Source organism: Dasypus novemcinctus, chromosome 6 (assembly GCF_030445035.2).
Source record: "Dasypus novemcinctus isolate mDasNov1 chromosome 6, mDasNov1.1.hap2, whole genome shotgun sequence".
Taxonomy (NCBI): Eukaryota; Metazoa; Chordata; class Mammalia; order Cingulata; family Dasypodidae; genus Dasypus; species Dasypus novemcinctus.
In genome coordinates, this window is record NC_080678.1 from 7,912,848 (window position 1) to 7,930,780 (window position 17,933).

General features: G+C 51.2%; 1 protein-coding gene across 2 annotated transcripts in view; it reads right to left on the reverse strand.

The window, feature by feature from the left end:
• The window catches only part of MGMT (O-6-methylguanine-DNA methyltransferase), a 318,837-nt gene extending 301,857 nt beyond the window's left edge, over nt 1–16,980 (reverse strand). Inside the window, exon 1 of one of the 2 annotated variants that reach the window (XM_058298135.2) lies at nt 16,886–16,980. The gene's annotated coding sequence lies outside the window, so the exon portion shown is untranslated. The remainder of the gene's footprint in view (nt 1–16,885) is intronic. The other variant, XM_058298137.1, reaches the window with a different exon arrangement.
• Between the last annotated feature and the right edge of the window lie 953 nt (nt 16,981–17,933).

Below are 17,933 nucleotides of genomic sequence, written 5' to 3' on the forward strand. Positions count from 1 at the left end.
ACGATGCTTAAAAGCAAGGTGCAAAAGGATCCAACTGAGTCTAAGTAATTTACCTGCATCAGAACGAAGTCCAAAATTCTTAGAAAAAAATACTACAATCTGGCACTCAAAAAAAACACAATGTCCAGCATCCATTTAAAAACTAACACACATACAAAGAAGCCGGGAAATATAACCCACAACCAGGAGAAAAATCATTCAACAGAACCAAATCCAGAATGGCAGACAAGATTAAACAAGGAGACAAGGATATGAAAATAGACATTATACAAATGCCCCATACATTGAGATGGTGAGGGAAACATGAAGATGAAAAAAGAAATGGAAGGCAGAAAAAAAGATTCAAATGGAGTTTCTACAGATTAAAGATATGATATCTAAAATGAAAAATTCATTTCATAATATTAACAGATTAGGTACAGCAGAAGAATACGTAAACATGATGGCATAGCATTTTGGAAACTATCTTGACACAAAATTTTTTTAAAAACTGAAAAACATGATCAGAACCTTAGTGAAATGTGGAACAGTCTAACATATGTTACCGGCATCCCAGAAAAAAAAGAATGAAGGGTCAGAAAAAATATTTCAATAAATACTGACTTTCTTTCAAATTTGATGAAAAATCTGTAATCACAGATGCATGAGGCTCAATGAATCAAAGCAGCATAAACATAAAGAAAATGACATCAAGACACATCATAATCAAGAAGTGATGAAGACAAAAAAGAGGGAACAAAAGCTATTACATAGAGAAACAAAAGTAAAAATGACAGGAAACTAGTGATCAGAAACTATACAAGTCAGGCCACAATGGAACAGCATCTTTAATGTACTGAAAGAAAACAAAACTGTTTACCTGGAATTCTATGGATATCAAAATAACCTTAAAAAATGAAGATGAAATAAAGGGAGGGAGGGGTAAATAGGGGAGAGGAAGGAAGGGAGAAGAGAGGGAGGGAAAGAAAGATCAGTGGGAGGAAAGAAGGGAAGGAAAGGAAGAAAGGAAGACATTTCATACACCAGCACACCTCAAGAAATCCCAGTGGAACTTTTTCAGGCATTAAAAAATGATACAGAAGGAAAATTTAGATCTATGCCAAGGAATGATGAGCACCGAAATGGTAGAAATAAGGTATTGTGAAATTTATAACATATGCAGGAGTAAAATGTATGCACGAATGTCATAAAGAAGTGGGATAAGAGAAAGTGAAGGATACTGCTGTAAGGTTCTCTACTTAAAGCCAACCCCAAAAATAGAGAGAAAGAGAAAGAGAGCTAACAAGGCACAGTGTAGATAAAATGTTAGAATCATTTTAAAAAAACCTCCATCCAAAAGCAGGCATGACAAAAGTGGGAAAGGACACTAGACTAGAAGAGAAAGCACGATGATATACTTAAATCCAACCACAGAGATAATTACCTGAAATGGAAATTACTAAATACTCCAATTAAAAAAAAGACATCAAGGCTTCATCAGATTAGATTACTTAAAAAGTAAGACCAAACTGTACACCATCTGTAAGAAACATACTTTAAATACAACACCAATGGTAAATAAAAGAATGGGAAAACATTTAGCATATAAACATGAATCAAAACAAAACTGGAGTGGCTTTCTTAATATCAAACAAAGTGATTTCAAAGCAAGGCATTTCACCAAGGGTAAAGAGGACCCTTTAAAAGGCTAAAGGGGTTAGTTCACCAAGAGGATATGAGAGTTCTGAATGTATAGTGCCTAATATGAGTGTGAAACAGATGAAACAAGAAGTTATAGAACCGCAAGGGGAAATAGGTAAATCTACAATTATAGTTGGAGATTTTAACACCCCTCTTCTAATAGTTTACAGAACAAGGATACAGAAAATCAACAGGATACAGATGCCTTGAACCCTGGACGTGTAAAGGGCATGCCACGAAGAACCACAGAAGACACATTCTTGTCAAATGAACACGAACATTCACCAAGAGACCCTACTCTGGGCCACAAAATACCACTCAAATAAATTTAGAAGTATTGAAATCATAAAAAGTATGTCCTCTGATCACAAAGTAATTAAACTAGAGATCAATAAAGAAAGACACCAGGAAGATCCCCAAATATTTGGAAATGAAATAAAAACTTCCAAATAACCCATGGATCAAAGAAGACATCACAAGAGGAATTAAAATACACACTGCACTGAATAAAAAATGAAATCCCAACTTGTCTATGGATGCAGCTAAAGCAGTCTTTAGAGGGAAATTTTAGCATCAAATGCTTATATGAGAAGGCAGGACTCAACTCAGTGATCTAAGCTTCTACCTTAAGAACTTACAAAAAGAAAGTAAATTAAAACCAAAATCTACAGAAAGAAGGAAATAAAGACAAGACAGAAATCAATGGAATAAAAAACAAAAGCGAAAAATCAGAAACAAACGTTGGTTCTTCAAAAAGAAAACTGATAGGCTCTAGCCAGAATGAGTAGGGAAAAAAGTCAGAAGATGCAAAATATTAATATCAGGAATAATAGCAGGGATGTGACTAAAAATCCTGCCAGCATTACGAGGATAATAAGGAAATACTGAAACAATACTAGGCCAACAAATTCAACCACTTAGATGAAAACAGAAATTACCAAAAAAGTCACATGAAATATGGCCTAACCCTCTATCTATCAAAGAAATTCAATATGCCCTTAATGTCCTTCCCACAAAAAGAAAACTCTATACCCAACTGGCTTAAAGAAAAGTAAGCTACAGACCAATAACCCTCATGACCACAGACACACAAATCCTCAAAGATATGAAACTGAATCCAGCAGGATATAAAAATAATAATATCCCAAACCCTAGAAAGGATTATCAGGAATGCAAAATTGGTTTAACTTGAGAAGAGCAATGGCTGTAATGCGCAGTATTAGCAGCGTCGAGGGTGTCCGCAGACCCTCCAGCTGGGGCCCGCTTGGTGGTGGAGACAGACAGGCGAAGGCAGCGTGGAGCACAGCACTGGAAAGGACCGGCCTCCTTCCCAACACTCACCACTCCAGCAAGAGAAAGGAAAAAGCCCGCATCGTCCAAGCATGTCCTGATGAAGCAATAAACTGATGGACTTGACCGAATCTTGACCCTTGCCACCCTCTGCACCCCACCGAGAAGCGGTCACGAAGCCCCCCTGCTGCACCCGGGCAGGGGCTTCTCGAGGAAGAGTCCCCATGGGAGGGCTAGAGCTCTACGACAGACCGGCCAATTTCCTGGTACAGCACAAACCTTGCTTGAACGAATAACAAATTATGATTATTCAGACTTCGCTGGATTCCAGAGAGCTTCTCATAAAGGAACAACATGAGGATGTGGCTGCAAGGAAGAAAACTAACAGTATTTGTTGCAATGGATCAAACAAGAGCTTGGAGTCGTGACTAGAACTCTGGAAAACTTGTACATACCACCTTAAGCCTGACAACTTCCCAATACGAAAAGACTCTTTTGAGGAGAAAGGTGGCAATGTTAACAAATACATAATTTTTTTTCTTCCCTTCCCCACCCTGCTTGGGGTTTTTTTGCTGCCTGTGTGCATTTACTATGTGATCTTCTGTATGTATTTCTCTTTTTGTCTTCTCTTCTCATGTTTCTCCTCTACAATTCACTGGGACTCAATCCTGGGGACCCCTAATGTGGAGAGAGGTTCCCTGTCAGCCGCGCCACCTCAGTTCCTGGTTTTTGCTGCACTTCACCTTGACTCTCCCCTTCATCTCTCTTTGGCTGTATCATCATCTTGTTGCAAGACTCACTTGCACGGGCACTGGCTCACCACGTGGACACTCGGCTTGCTGTGCGAGCACTCGGCTTGCCATGCAGGCACTGGCTCGCCACGCGGGCACTTGTGTAGACACTCAGCTCACCACGCGGACACTCATGTGGGCACTGGCTCACCACGCAGACACTCGCCTCACCACACGGGCACTCCCGTGGGCACTCCGTTCACCACATGGGCACTGGCTCACCACGTGGGCACTCATGTGGGCACTGGCTTACCATGTGGGCACTCATGTGGGCACTCAGCTCACCGCATGGGTACTTGGCTCACTGCGAGGGCACCCATGTGGGCACTCAGCTTGCCACACAGGCACTCAGCTCACCGCATGGGCACTGGCTCACTGCGCAGGCACGCTTTCTATTCCACGAGGCGGCCTCAGGGATTGCACCCAGCTCCTCCTATAGGGTAAGCAGAGGCCTTATCACCTGAGCCACATTCCCTTCCCAAATACATACCTTTTAATACGGTGTTACGTAATGTCAACATTTGAGATAGATGAATAATTGGTGCACCAATCTTTTCCAACAGATCAATGAATGATATTACAAAATCATTCAAAGTGCAAGATAAAGCAATTTATTTCTATGTAATGGAATACAAAAAGTTTATTGATAAAGTTTCAACTTTTAAGAAACTACAACTTAGCCGAGGAACTTAGCATCAAGTTCCAATGCAGTGTCAAGGAGGAATTTATCCATAATTGGATAATCTGGAAAAATGATGAAAATGTCCCTCCCTTTGCCAACTGCGTATCCGTGAGGCCAAATTCTCTTGATACTCTCTATCCAAAACAAGATACCACAACAGACAATGCGGAAACAGGTACGGGAATTTAGCCATTTCCTATTAATCCAGATATTTAAAAGATCTGCCAAAATGTAAACCAAAGCCATGTCCAATTTTTTAATGGAAAAGTTATTTTTTGTAAAAACAATGTTATTTATATTAAGCTATAAAAGATTTATCATTGTTAAAGTGAATTAATTTTTTAAAAAATTCTCAATGTAACTTCCTACAATATTAAATACTGGAAGATATAATCCACATAAGTTCTCTGGGATCCCCCCAAATTTTTAAGAGTATGACAGGCTCTGAGACCACTGGCCTGGAGGGAAGAGTCAGGAGCCCTGGCCCTGCCCCACCTGCCACCTCTACCCTGGGGGCCTCTCAGGGACCAAGCCCCACACCTGCAAAGGTGCGGAAGGCAGAGGAGCACACCTGCGCTCCACACCCACCCTCCAGAACTCAGCCAGACGGGCATGGGGGTCCTTGGCTGCCACCTGAGGAAAGCACTCATGTTCCAGTATTTTTTAAACGCTTTCCACACCCTCCGCCTCCACCACCACCATCTGTCCAAACTCTTCTATAACAAATTTGATTAAATCTCTCCAGGAGACTTCGTCATAAACTCCACTGTAGAACTTATCATGACTTCAGCTTAGACTTGGAAATATGAAAAAAAAAAATCCTTTGGCAAAGCAAACCAGTATATGAATACAATTCCATATGAAAACATTTAAAATACATTAGATTTTTGGTCAAGATGAAAGACCAAAAAAAAAAAAAATCAAGCAATCTATTCTAATTGGGTTCCCATGGTAACTGTGCAATTGGGTTTTTCAATATAACATCCCAAAGGCCCAATGCACACTTGTAAAATATACTTCAAACAGCCTGAATTGTTTTTACATTACAGCACTCCCAGGAAGATCAATTACTATACACCCCCACCCTAACTATTAGTGGCAGGAGATGCTAACACTATTTGCCATATTAACATAAGTCACGTAAGGAACGCTATATATCACAATAATTACATAAAACTAATCATACACTTCAGATTCCTCAAACATGTTCTGGGTAATAAACCGATACTGCTGTTGTCACAGAATTGTGTTTATGAAATGTAAGAAATCGAGCCCAACTCTACTCCAAAACCATTATGCCTCTTTTATTGATTTCAAAGATAAACAGAATCAATCATTAATAATTACATTATAAGATGACCCTCAAGGTTAATCATATTCTTAGAGACTCTCACTATGGAATTAAACAACAAATATAGCTGCACTAATAAATAAATGAATAAAAGATAACCGAGAAGGATTCAAATTCGCACTTTACATATCAAGAGCACACCAAAAAGCCCAGCACAGCCACGAAGTCATGACTCTCGCTTCCCTGCAGACTTTGGCAGGTCTCCCCGAGAGCGAGAGGCCAGGGCCACAGAGAGCCAGGACTTGGGGATGGCAAGTCCCATCAGGGACGAATTTACAACCCAAGTTTTCTTTGCCACAATCCTAAAACTCCCTACCTTCTGCAGATATGCAACCCATCGCACAAACTGGGACCTGAGCAGAGGTAAGTTCCCGTGTCTTTTATTTCTCCCAGTGGCCGCGGGGGCCAGGGTGGTACAGCTGCGAGCCAGCAGCCCTCCAGTGACAAATGTCTGGTAGGACCCCAACTCAACAGAGGTTCTCCAAAAGTTCCCTGGAAACCTCTCAAAACGCCAAGGAGCACTGCATGGCTCTCTGGATGCCAGGTGGTGCCCAAGAGGCTGGCCTGAGGCCGCCCCGTGGAACACCCAGGATACAGGCTGTGGTCGCCAACCACCCCGCCAGCCAACAAAAGAAAGTCCACCCACAGTCCAGGCTGCCGCCTAATCCTCCCAGGAGCTTAGGAACCCCAGGCGCCCACCCGCCTCTCCTCCCCAGCTGGCCTCCCCCTCCCCAGCTGGCCTCCCCACGAGCAGAACCCCGGCAGGCCTTCAGACGCCAGAGGTGCTCGCCTGCCCTCGCCCACTTCGGCCACCACTGGGGTCTCCAGGCACACTTCTGGGGATCGGGAGCTAACACTGCAGTCAGTGTTCTGACTACAAATTAGCCTCCTCCCAAAACAGGAAATAACTGTCATCTGCGCTTTGCTGGGCCTCCCGTCACCAAGGGTGAGCGCACACCGAGGCAGAGAGAGCTTCTGGGAGAGAACCCCAGCGCCCAGGGAGAGGAGAGCAAGGCGTGCGGACGCAAGGCTGAGATGCGGGCGAACACAGAGGTGGAAGGGGCCCGAGCGGCGGGCCGGGGGCAGGGCGCAGGATGCCCCGAGCCGAGGGCAGGTGGGCGTGCCGGGCTAGCGGGGCTGAGGGCCCACCTCGCCCACGCCTCCAGCAGCTGCGCGTCTTCCTGCCTGTCAAGGTCCCTGCCGGGCCCGGGTCCTCCGCTCGGCCTGGCGGGGTGCTGGGTGCCTGCCGCTGCCCAGGGGCTCTCTGGGACGGGGGAGGGAGACGCCGGGGAGCATGAGAGGCCACCGAGGGCCCCCGGGGCCACGCTATGGGCATCGGTGGGCAGGACACGGAACGCGGGGCGCTCCTTGTCCTGACCGGAAGCCTCGGGGCGGCCCCCCCGGCCTGAACGCGGCCCAGCTGCCCGAGAGCGTCTCCTCACCAGGTACACTCCAGGGCGGCTTCCAGACAGCGCCTTATTGTTCTGAGTGATGCTGGATAAACTGTAGGGAAGTAATGAGCATCCAACAATCAAAACAGACCAGGAACGATCGCAGCCATAAATTGGATTTTCAATAAGTAATTGGGTGTTTCTACATGAATGCCAGGACACAAGTGAAGCACATCAAATGGCTGCTTTCAACATTAAAACTACTTGAAACACTTATTTCTGGCCAATACAGAAGAATATTTAACTAACCTTTCCAAGAATCCATCCTGTTTTAATTGTCCTGATAGCCAAGGGTAGGAGGAAAAGCAGCACCTCAGGCCCGAAGAAAAGAAATCAAAGCAAGAAACCTCGACAGACAGAGAAAGGGCGAGGTCTGCAGAGCCGTAACCTCCGAGGCTTTCCTGTAGTGACGAAAGTCCAGAGGAGGCTACAAGAACAGGGGTGGTGACCCGGCCTAAAGGGAAACCGAGGGGCTGGGAAAAGGGCTGACCACACAAGGGCAAAAATAAAGAAATTGAAAGAAAAAAAAAAAGGCGGAGGAGGGCGCGAAAGCCCATACTTCTGTAGGAAAAAGGAAGGTCAGCTCCTGATCGTGACTGAGCCCAAAGGCACTCAAGCCGTGCGGGGAGGCCCAGGGGCGCCGGGGGTCCGCTGCCTGAGCCCCCTGGGGAACCACCTGCTAGGTGTGCTGGGCCGCCCCTGGTTTTACCACTGCAAGTCCAGAGGGGACAGAAGACAGGCTCTGACCCCAAACCCTCCAGGAGAGAAGACCGCAGTGCTGACTGCGCCAAAGGGCGGGTCCCCCGAAATTAAAAATATTAACTTAATTTTAGAACCTGCACATCTCTCTACATGGCAGTTCTTGCAATAACTCCAGAAGTCACCTACCGGGAGCAGCCTCTGTCCGCGTCCCTCCTGGGACCCCAGGAGAACTCAGTCCAGGGCCGGCTTTCCTGGAGGTGCACAGCAGGGCTCCCCGCACGCACCCGCCTGCCCGGCTGCTTGTCCCGCCACATCTCCCTACCCAAGGAGCAGCGCTCACGGGCTTAGGACAGCCGGCCGCGCCCCGAAGCAGAAGGCGGCTGTGTCCCGGCCTGTCCTGGGCGCTCTCCACGCCAGCGCCAGCAGCTCTCCCGGTCTAAGCGGTCACTCCCATCGTGCACCAGTTGGTGGCCACCAACGCTGTCCTTGATTTAAGGGTGACCACCTCAGGTTCACCTCCACGACATGCAAAGCCAGCTGGCCCGTGTCGCACCTGCTTGCCAGTGCGCCAGCCCGCGGCTACCACCCCTCCCTGGGGACGCTCTACCCGGCAGGTGGGTGCTGCCTCCCGTTAACTCACGTCTGCACCCAAAGGCCACTCTCCAGAGGCCCTTCTTCCACCTTTCCTGCCCCCACCTCGACCCACTCCACCTTCTGGGCACTCACCCTCCAAACCAACGACCTGCACGTCCGACGGCCACGGCACCCCAGACGGCAGCTCCTGGAAGACAGGGAAGCTGCTCAGCGGCCTGGAGGCCCGGAGCCCAGGGGCATCTGCTGGCCGCGGCCTCGAGGGCACTATGCCAGAGGGCACGGTGTGGCTTTAGCTAAGGACACCAGGCACACACTTCACCCCTAGTTTGCATTCCAATGTGGACGTGCACCGGGAAGTTGACGGTCTGATTTTAAAGCTTCTACTACTACTTGCAGGAAAGCGCAGATCCCCCATGGAGAGCTGGCCAGGATGGGAGCACCTGCTAATGAGCCTCGTTCCTCCCTGCTGGCATTTCTGCCCGAACGAGCAGTTAAAATAAGGCAATCTCCTGCCTGGAACCCAAATGCCAGGCAAGGCAGAAAGCAGTTATTTACCCTTCCAAAGCCAAACGTTTTTCTGACTTTCCTCAAGGATGCTCTTTATCTGAATAAAACAAATAAAATGCATAGACACCAAACATTTTTGTCTTTCTCATTTAAAAAAACGGGAAGAATCTATAAAGCTAGTCACCTTCCACAACCGCTTCCTTGCTCTCCACCCACAGCGTCCTTAAAAGGCAAGCCCAGCGGGCAGCCAGCAGGGGCCAGGCCGGCACCTCCAGGGGAAGCGGCCCCCAGGCAGCGCCCCATGCACAACGCACCCGAGGTCCCGGCTGGGAGCAGAGGCCCCCGCAGGCACTCGGGGCTCCTGGAGCTGGGCCGCCGGCTGCCCCGGCCTCTCGCGCGTACCACGGCCTCCTCCCGCTGCACGCGCCTGGCAGGCCCCGCGCATCCTGGGGCCCCGTGCCCAGGCCTTGCACCCAGACCCTGCCCGGAGCACCCCACCCAGCCTCCGAGTGGACCTGCAGCGGCGCTGGCCCGTCGGGCAGTGAGGCGTGAGGATAAAGGCCTGAGCGGGGTCTGGCTCACGGGTGCTGCCCCCCTCCTCCTGAGCCCTCTGCTCTCCCATGAGTACAGGCTGGGTGGGAAACCTTCCCCAGTCAGCAAGCACCGCACAGGCCTCGCGGGCAGTCAGCGTCCACCCGCAACCAAAGCTGTCCCCAAACTTCGTCGGGTCCCGGACCCCCTGAGAGGGCATGAGTGGGTGCACTGTTCAGCCCACACCAGGGCAAATGTGGGCACAGCCAGTGCTTAGATTTCACTCGGCACACAGGCGGACATTCGTGGATGCCCACCTCGCTCTGCAAAGCGCTTCTGACAGTGCCTTGCTTTCCCTTTGCCAAGGTAACAGGACAAGGGGTAGAAGCCCAGACTTGGCGATAAACTCTACCCCTTCTCCCCGCGCACCCAGTGAGCTGTCAGCAGAGACCCAGTTCCCTCACATGCAAAACAAAGCGTGTGCCTGCGGGACTGAACCACAGCCCCCCCAAGTCCCAAGTCCTGAGCCCTGGGTGAGGTAGGCTTGTCTGCAAATGGGATCTCCAAGGAGCCCGGCAAGATGAGGCCACCCAGGTGCAGCCCATACCAGAGGACCTTACAAGGAGGGGAGACAGGGGACACGGCCACGTGGCGCGACCCTGAGCCTGCAGCGCACGCCCAGCCTCGGAGAAAGCATGGCCTGCGACACCTTGGTTTAGGACTTCAGGCCTTCGGAACTGGAATGATAAATCTGCTGTGGGAGCCGACCCGTGGGTGGTGTCTGCACCCCGGACCCTCGGCACCTCGTCGTGCCAGGACCAGGGGACACGGGTCCATGAAGAGCAACCAGCACGGGGCCTGACACATGGGGAGCCATCAGGAGACCGTCAGCATCAGCAGCATCCTCGAGTGGCCAGGTCTCCCAGAGCTTGAGTAATCTTACCAGGCTGAGCCACGACATGAAGGTAAAGGAACACCCAAAATCACAGCCCATTTCCACACCGGCACACCCCACCTGCACTCCAGGCTTGAGAGAGCCTACCCACGGGAACACGTCACACCTGGCTCCTGCAGCACAGGCAGGCACACCTGTGGTCAGGGCTCGTGGCCACAGCCACCGTGTCCAGTGCTGGTTCTGGGCCTCCGGGAAGTTGTTTCAATTTAAAGACTATTAAGAGGCGGGACCTGGGGCGGTGCCCACCAGGAACATGCGCCAGGTATCACGGCTGTGGCTTGCCACCAGCCAGGCACACCTGACCTTTCAAGATGCTGCCACCTGAGGAGCATCTTGGGGCCAGGGACCTGGCACTTGGGAAGCACGCAATAACGTCTATCGCCAAAGAAAATGGAGCCAGGCAGCACCCAGGTGAGGCTGTAACAGTGCTAATTTGCTGGCTCTCTAAAATTCCTGTGGGCTGTAAGCAACAGCTGCACCAGCCTTCAGACCCAACCAAGGTCCAAGATCACCTGGATCAGACGCTGGAGAGCAGCACTGCAGCCAAGAGACCCTGAGCTCTAGGACTGCCTCCACTTACCCAGGTTTTTGTGTCTCTGGGCTTACAAGTGCCAACTACTATTATTTTTCACTAACTACCATGTGCTGGGCTAGGTGCGATCCCTAAGTGTGGATTCTCTTGTCATATTCCACCATGGCCTTACGGAATGGGGAGTGTCATATTCCCCACTGCTGGAGAAACCAAGGCTGGGAAAGGTTAAGTGACTTTACTCAAACTCATAGCCAGTAACTGGTGGAGCCAGCTCACCACGCAAGCAGCCTGTTTCTAGGGGCTGCACTCGGACCACTGTGCCATACCGTCTGTTTCCATTTCCTGGCTGTTTAAGCAAATACCGTACAATGGGCCAGGTTAAGCAATCAAGATTTTTCTCCTGATTTCTCTCTCCCCCTCAGCCCCTTCCCCCCGTTGTCTGCTTTCTGAGTCCACTCGCAGTATGTTCTTGTGTCTGCTTGTATTCTCACTAGGCGGCTCCAGGAACCAATCCTGGGACCTTCCAGAGTGGGAGAGAGGTGCTCAATCTCTTGCGCCTCCTCAGCTCCCTGATCTGCTGGGTCTCTTATTGTCTCTCCTGTGTCTCTTTTTGTTGAGTCATCTTGCAGCGCCAGCTCTCCGCATGGGCCAGCACTCCCACGCGGGGCAGTACTCTACACAGGCGAGCACTCTGCACAGGCTAGCTCGCCACACGGGCAGCGTGCCCTCACCAGGAGTCCCTGGACATCAAACCCTGGACCTCCCATATGGTAGACAGGAGGCCAATTGCCTGAGCCACATCCACTTCCCTGCTCATGGTTTTGAGGCCAAGACAAAAACCAAACCAAGGCAGCATCAAGGTGATGCTTTCCCCCCGCCCCCCCCACAAGACTGTGGTATCCTGGGGCCAGCTGCCAGCGGTCCTTGGTCCCAGGCTTTTCTGTTACATGGCAGTGCACATGGTGGCATCTCCTGGCCTCTCCCTTCGCTTCCAGGTTCCCTGGATGTTCAGCCTCTGGCTGCTCCCTCTGTGGCTGTCTGTCCGTCTGAACGTTATTCTGCTGATAAAGGACTAGGACCAAGGCCCATCCTGACTGGGCTGGGCCACACCTGAACTGAAGTCACCTCACCAAAAGGTCCTACTTACGATGGGCTCACCCCGTGGGAACGGGTAGGTTTAAGACCCTGTCTTTGGAGTGCACACAGTTCCGCGCCGCTGTACTGCCCCCAGCGAGGGCCTTCAGCTATGGGCTGAGTCTGCAGAAAGAGGATCCTTCCTGGGCTAGAAAGAAACAAAGATTCCAGCTGGTTGTTCCCCTCTTTCCAATTCCATCCTTCTCTGAGACTGCGTGAGATCATTATCCATGTGGTGGTTTACACTTTACAGAACATTCACATTCATAAATTCATGTGCTCAGACTTATCCAGGTTGACAGAAGTGTGATGACCCCCATCCAGAAGTCGAGGCGAGGGCTCAGGCGTTCAGCACTTGCCCAGAGGGCCCAGCCACTGGCTGGGATCACCAGGATCACTCCCAGCTTTACCTCCCCATTATACGACTCCGGCCCCTACTAAATACCAACTCAGCTCAGCTCCACAAATACGTATTCAGTTGTGTATTCATAAGCGAACCCTCACTCAGACATGAAATTGCTACTACCCACAGGAGGAGGAATGCAATGGAACCAATTCACAAAGAAACCTATGTGTGAAATATAATATGGCAGTCCATGGTTAACATTCGTTTGTAAAACTAATGTCAAAGTTCCGGTAACATCGGCATCTTTTGCCATAACCACAAAACCAAATCTATAATGCTATGATAACATGTTATGTTTGCATTTCGAAAAGACCCACACGTCTCTAAGGAGTTACAAAACCACACAAGGATCCATAGGCATAGGCGGCCCTGCTGTGAAGGCTCCATCTGGAAGCAGGACTCCGGAGCTCGCCTGGTCCAGCAAGACCTACTTCAGTCGGCCCTAAGGCCTTTCCCAGAGGGGCTCAACCTTTCTGGTACACCAGAATCCACCCCCTTCTCACCCACCACCCCCTGGAGCTAGAAGAAACTCCACTCACAGGTGCTGGCCCTATAGGTCTGGCACAGGTGGTAACCAGCCTTTTTACAGCGGTATTCTGATACCAGCAGGGTTCGGAGATGCGGCTTCCCTGTGGTGGCCACCAGCCCACTTTACTGAGCAAGAGGGGCTGGGCCCGACAGCCCTTGCTGGCGCCATGCTCTGGTAGAGTGATTCCTCCTAACACCAGAAGGAGAGTCAAAATCTGAAGGTGGCCTCCTTGGTCCCCATGTTTAGTCCTATCCATTGGGGTGTAAAATGCAGCTAAGAGTTTTAAAACAAGTGAGAAATAACTAGTTATTTGCTAAGTTTCCACATTTGGATGCCCCATCCCCTACTGTCCTGAGATTCATTCACTCGGTTCATCAATCTAGGTATCTTCTGAGTATCCAGTACCCCAACCGCCCAATCTGTCAATAAGGTAAGAGTTTTCTAAACTACTATCCAGATGACTCCATTTGTCAGTAAAAACTGCCACCAGCGCTGCGCTTGCAGAAAAATGTCCATAAATGCATTATTGCGACTGGCAGATCGATGTCTATAATAAAAACAAATAGGTTTAACAAGTGCCCGTTTTTACGAGCTGTGCCACTGGTGGACGAGGTGTTTGGCTTCACCTCGACTTCTGGGAATGGGCAACAGAGCTGGGGATGGACACTTTGCTGACTTCCCAAGTGTCACAGGAAGGAAATTATTCTAACAAGAAAATTTTAGAAGCACTGGAGTGAACATGCCAGGCATTTATAGCTCTTTCGCAATCCCTTTTGTTGTTATACACGTGAACACACACACCCCGACAAATTTAACAACTCTAAGAAATGTTTTTGTAGGATTTTATCTGGTTTAACAACAGCTGCATCACAGGCCAAATGAGATTACTGCAAATGGGGTTAAGGGGGACATGAGGCCCCCTGGAGACGCCCACCACTAGGCCACCAACCCAACAGAGCACAGCTCACGGCTGGAAACAAGGTTCAGCATTCAACACGCAGCCAAGGATGTCACCTGTGTGTCAGGGGCACTGTAGGGCCTAATTGTTGAGTGGGGGCAGACATGGGTAGGGTGGCTGCAGAGTAGCTGACCTTCCAGGGTTTCTAGGCACTTTAGCAAGACACAGTTGGTGACCCATTCACATGCAAGCCACTCTACCAAAGACTGATTCCTTCAAAGGTTACAAGAGACCACAAAACAATTGAGTCCTTGTGTTGACAGTTCATTTTAATAGTTACATGAAGTGGCAGTCATTCACTTTACACTTGGCCAGTTATATGGTTTTCCCAAACCACATAGCTCTCCTGTACAAGCTCTTTATTACTGTTAACTGGCTTTAAAATAAAAAAAAATTAAGACCACTTCCACTGACCAGATGATACGCAGCAGTTACGCAAATGCCAGAGAACGCACATGATGCCATACTCAGCATGAGGTCTGGACTCTTCTCTAGCTTGGCCCAAGACAGGCCTCCAGAGCTAAATGAACAGGAAAATTCATCATGTCAACCAAGGGAAAACTATTCCAACTGCAGAGCTCAAAGCACAACCCCCAGATCAGGCACCCGTGCACCCGCTTTGCACCAAGAACGGGGCCGCTGGGCTGATCCATTGATCGTGAGTGTACACAGAGGCTGCTTAGGGAGCACTCCTGAACCTGACTGATATCACCCAATGGTACTGTTATGGTTTCTATGGCTCTGACTTTATAACCTTCAGGTTTTGTTCACATGCTGTTCTTTATAATAGTTTGTGATAAGACAAAGCTCTTTCAGAAGCAGCTGTATCTAAAGCTACCTATCCCAGGAAACAGGGTCAGGGGACCTCAGCGGAGCCAAACGAGCCCAGGCCTTTCAGAACTCAAGATGCTCAATGGATGAGCCAGGAGTGACCAGAGACCCAGAAGGACAGATAGCCGAAGTAAGAGAACTCAAAATATCGCTTTGCTTCCACTATTTTTTCTACAAAGAATGTACTGTAAACTGGAAAGAGCATCGATGACCAAAAAGGAGAGTTGGAAGAGTCTTTGTGGTTTGAAACACTGCCTCCTAAAGGCTTGTCCTCTGCAAAATAAGAAAAATAAACACAATTCAGTATTTATTTTGCTTTTTAAAAAAACCATACTGAGAAGAGTCAATGGGTTCAGCTTTCTGAGGATGAAAGTGAAGAGGAACAGAGGAGGAGGAACTCAGAAACGTCCAGCGAAGCTGTGCTTCTCTGGGTCTTCCGTGTCCCCTCCCTGCCCAAGGACAGAGCAGAGGGCTACTGGGTTGTGATGGCCACATCTGGTTAGGAGACCCCCAGAACAGGACTGTGCAGAAGGCCCAGGGGAGGCTCAATGTACAGCACAGGAAGCCCATGAGCCACACTTCTCCCTGAGAGGAAAAGGCAGGTTGAGAATCTCGGCAGTTGAACAAGTGAGATGAGAACTGATTGGTACACAGGACTTCATTTCTTCAAGCCTTCTCTCTGACACGGAAGGCTTCTTTAAGCAGTGTCCAATGCTTAAATCTAGCTATGGTAACATGGATAAGTAACTTTGTGGGTCTGTGTTTGTGGCTGGCCTCACCCGGGTCCTAGACTTCAACAGTCACCACCTGCTCATCAGACTAACTCAAGACAAAGGATCCAAGAGATGAAACACCTGAAAGAGCAAGGTCGCCTCTCCTCGCTCCTCACAGACCCCAGCCTCAGCAAATGCTGGCTTGGCATGGCCTACCTGCCAGATCCTGGGAAATATCCTGACCCTGCCTTCTGAGCTAGCCCAATATTAGCTACCAGCTGGCATGGGAGGAGGGGATATTTTACAGTTTCCTTGTAATTGTTTCACCCTCACAATGCCCTAGGCTTGCTTTCCTTACCTCTTCTGCTTCGAATGTGCTTTCCTGAGTATTTTATTGATTTAAAGACTACATGAGATTTGAAACAACAAACCACCTTCCAATCATGTCCTGGAATTCCGGAGGTGAGGAGGACCTCATCTTCATTTCAGTTCAGAGATAGCTAACCAACCCAATTCTCAGCTCTTTGGCCATCGGCTTCACCTTCTGCAACGAAACAGCCCTGAGTACCCCTGCCTGGACAGAACAGCCTGCCCCCAAATCCACAGGCCTCCCTCTGTCTGTCCAACCAAGCAAAAGATGTTACAAATATACCCCAAACATGCTTTACATTTCCACGAGGCAATTGAGAGCAAGGCCCATCCTGCAATCTCAGAAAATGATGAGGCCAAAAGCGAGGAAGGTACGGTTTGGAACTACTCTGGCGCCTGACGACGGTCCCGGGAATTAAGTGCCTGGCCTGCACTGGGTTACCCTAGGTGCTTAGACGCTGCGAGGACCGCGGTCTTTATCACCTCTGCGAAAAGCAGAGCCTCAGAACCTGCCTCCAACTGGAAGGGCCATGCCGAAGGCGCGCTGTGAGGAAGGGCGCAGCGCTGCCCTAGAGATTTCTGGAAGGTGTCCTGGGAGCGGATGGCGGAGTGATCAAAGGCAGGGGGAAGGCTGAACGTCGACTTGACCGCCCATTGGTGGGGTGGCGAGGGCGGCCACGACCCCCAGGTCGAGTCACTTCTACTGCAACGCACCGTGGCCCCTGAGCCCAGGGCCCGGAGGGAGGCCGGGCACAGCTGGTGAGTGGGAGTCCGGCCCTCCGGGCTCCTCGGGGCTACGACCGCCCACGCGCTCCGGGGCCCGCTCTCCCCGGGGAGCGCCCTGGCCTGGGCAGGCACGGAGGCGCCCCAGACACTCACCCCGTGGCACACACGCCGGCCGAGAGGAGCCGCGAGCGACTGCGCGCAAAGTGCGCGGGAAGCGAGAGCTGCCCCAGCACGTCCCGGGCGCGCGGGGCGGGGCTGAGGCGCCGGGGGCGGGGCTGAGGCGCCGGGGGCGGAGCCTGGGGCTCCGGGTGGGCGGGGCGGGGCGCGGGCCCGCGGAGCAGTTTAAGGTGCGGTGGGCGGGGGCCGAGCCTTTCGGGGGCGGGACTAGGAGAGCTGAGTGCCTGGTGGGTGGGGCCGGGCGTTAGGGGGCGGAGCCCCTCCCGCCGGCGAGCGCGCCCAGGGCCGGAGCATGCTCAGAGCGGCGGCGCCCGGCCCGCCCTCTCCACGCCCCCCACGCCCTCCCCACGCCTCCCACGACCGCCACGCCCCCCACGTCCTCCCCACGCCGCCGGCGCCGCTGGCGCCGCCCCTCGCCGCACCTCCCCTTTCCCCCTGTTGCTCTGTGCTCGGCCTTCCGGGCCCCACAGGCTTCTCGGGGCGGAGCAAAGCGCGCAGGCCTCCGCCTCTCGGGCTCCGCGCCTCGGTCTGCCCAACGGCCCCCTCGGCCCCGGGCCTGCCGCCCGGAGGGTAGGGGGCGCCCGTGGGGCTCTCCTGAGGACCCGGCGCCGTGTGCGCCCGGGGACTGCGCCTCTTCCCGCCCTACGGACGGCTGGGCCCAGCCCCGGCCGCTGCCCACCTGAGGGACCCTCCCCGGGCAGGGGCCGTGCTTGGCACCGTGGGTACCTGTGCACGGGCACATGCGCCGTGGGGTCGGTCTTCTTTCAGCGGGGCGGGGAACCAGGCGCTGCCCGGCCCTGCGGACCCCGGTGCAGCTGGATGGCCCCCAGAGCTTCAGGGCGGTCACACTCCAACTAGGAATTTAAGGGACCCCATGCCAGGCCCCCCGATATTCTTACCCAGATGCCCTGTGCCGCCTCCTAAGTTTCATTTGTTGTCTTAATGGGAAAGACATGTTTACCTTCTGAGGGTCTACAACCCGCTATTGGGATTTGGCCAAATAGTCATCCTTTGGTATTTGAGA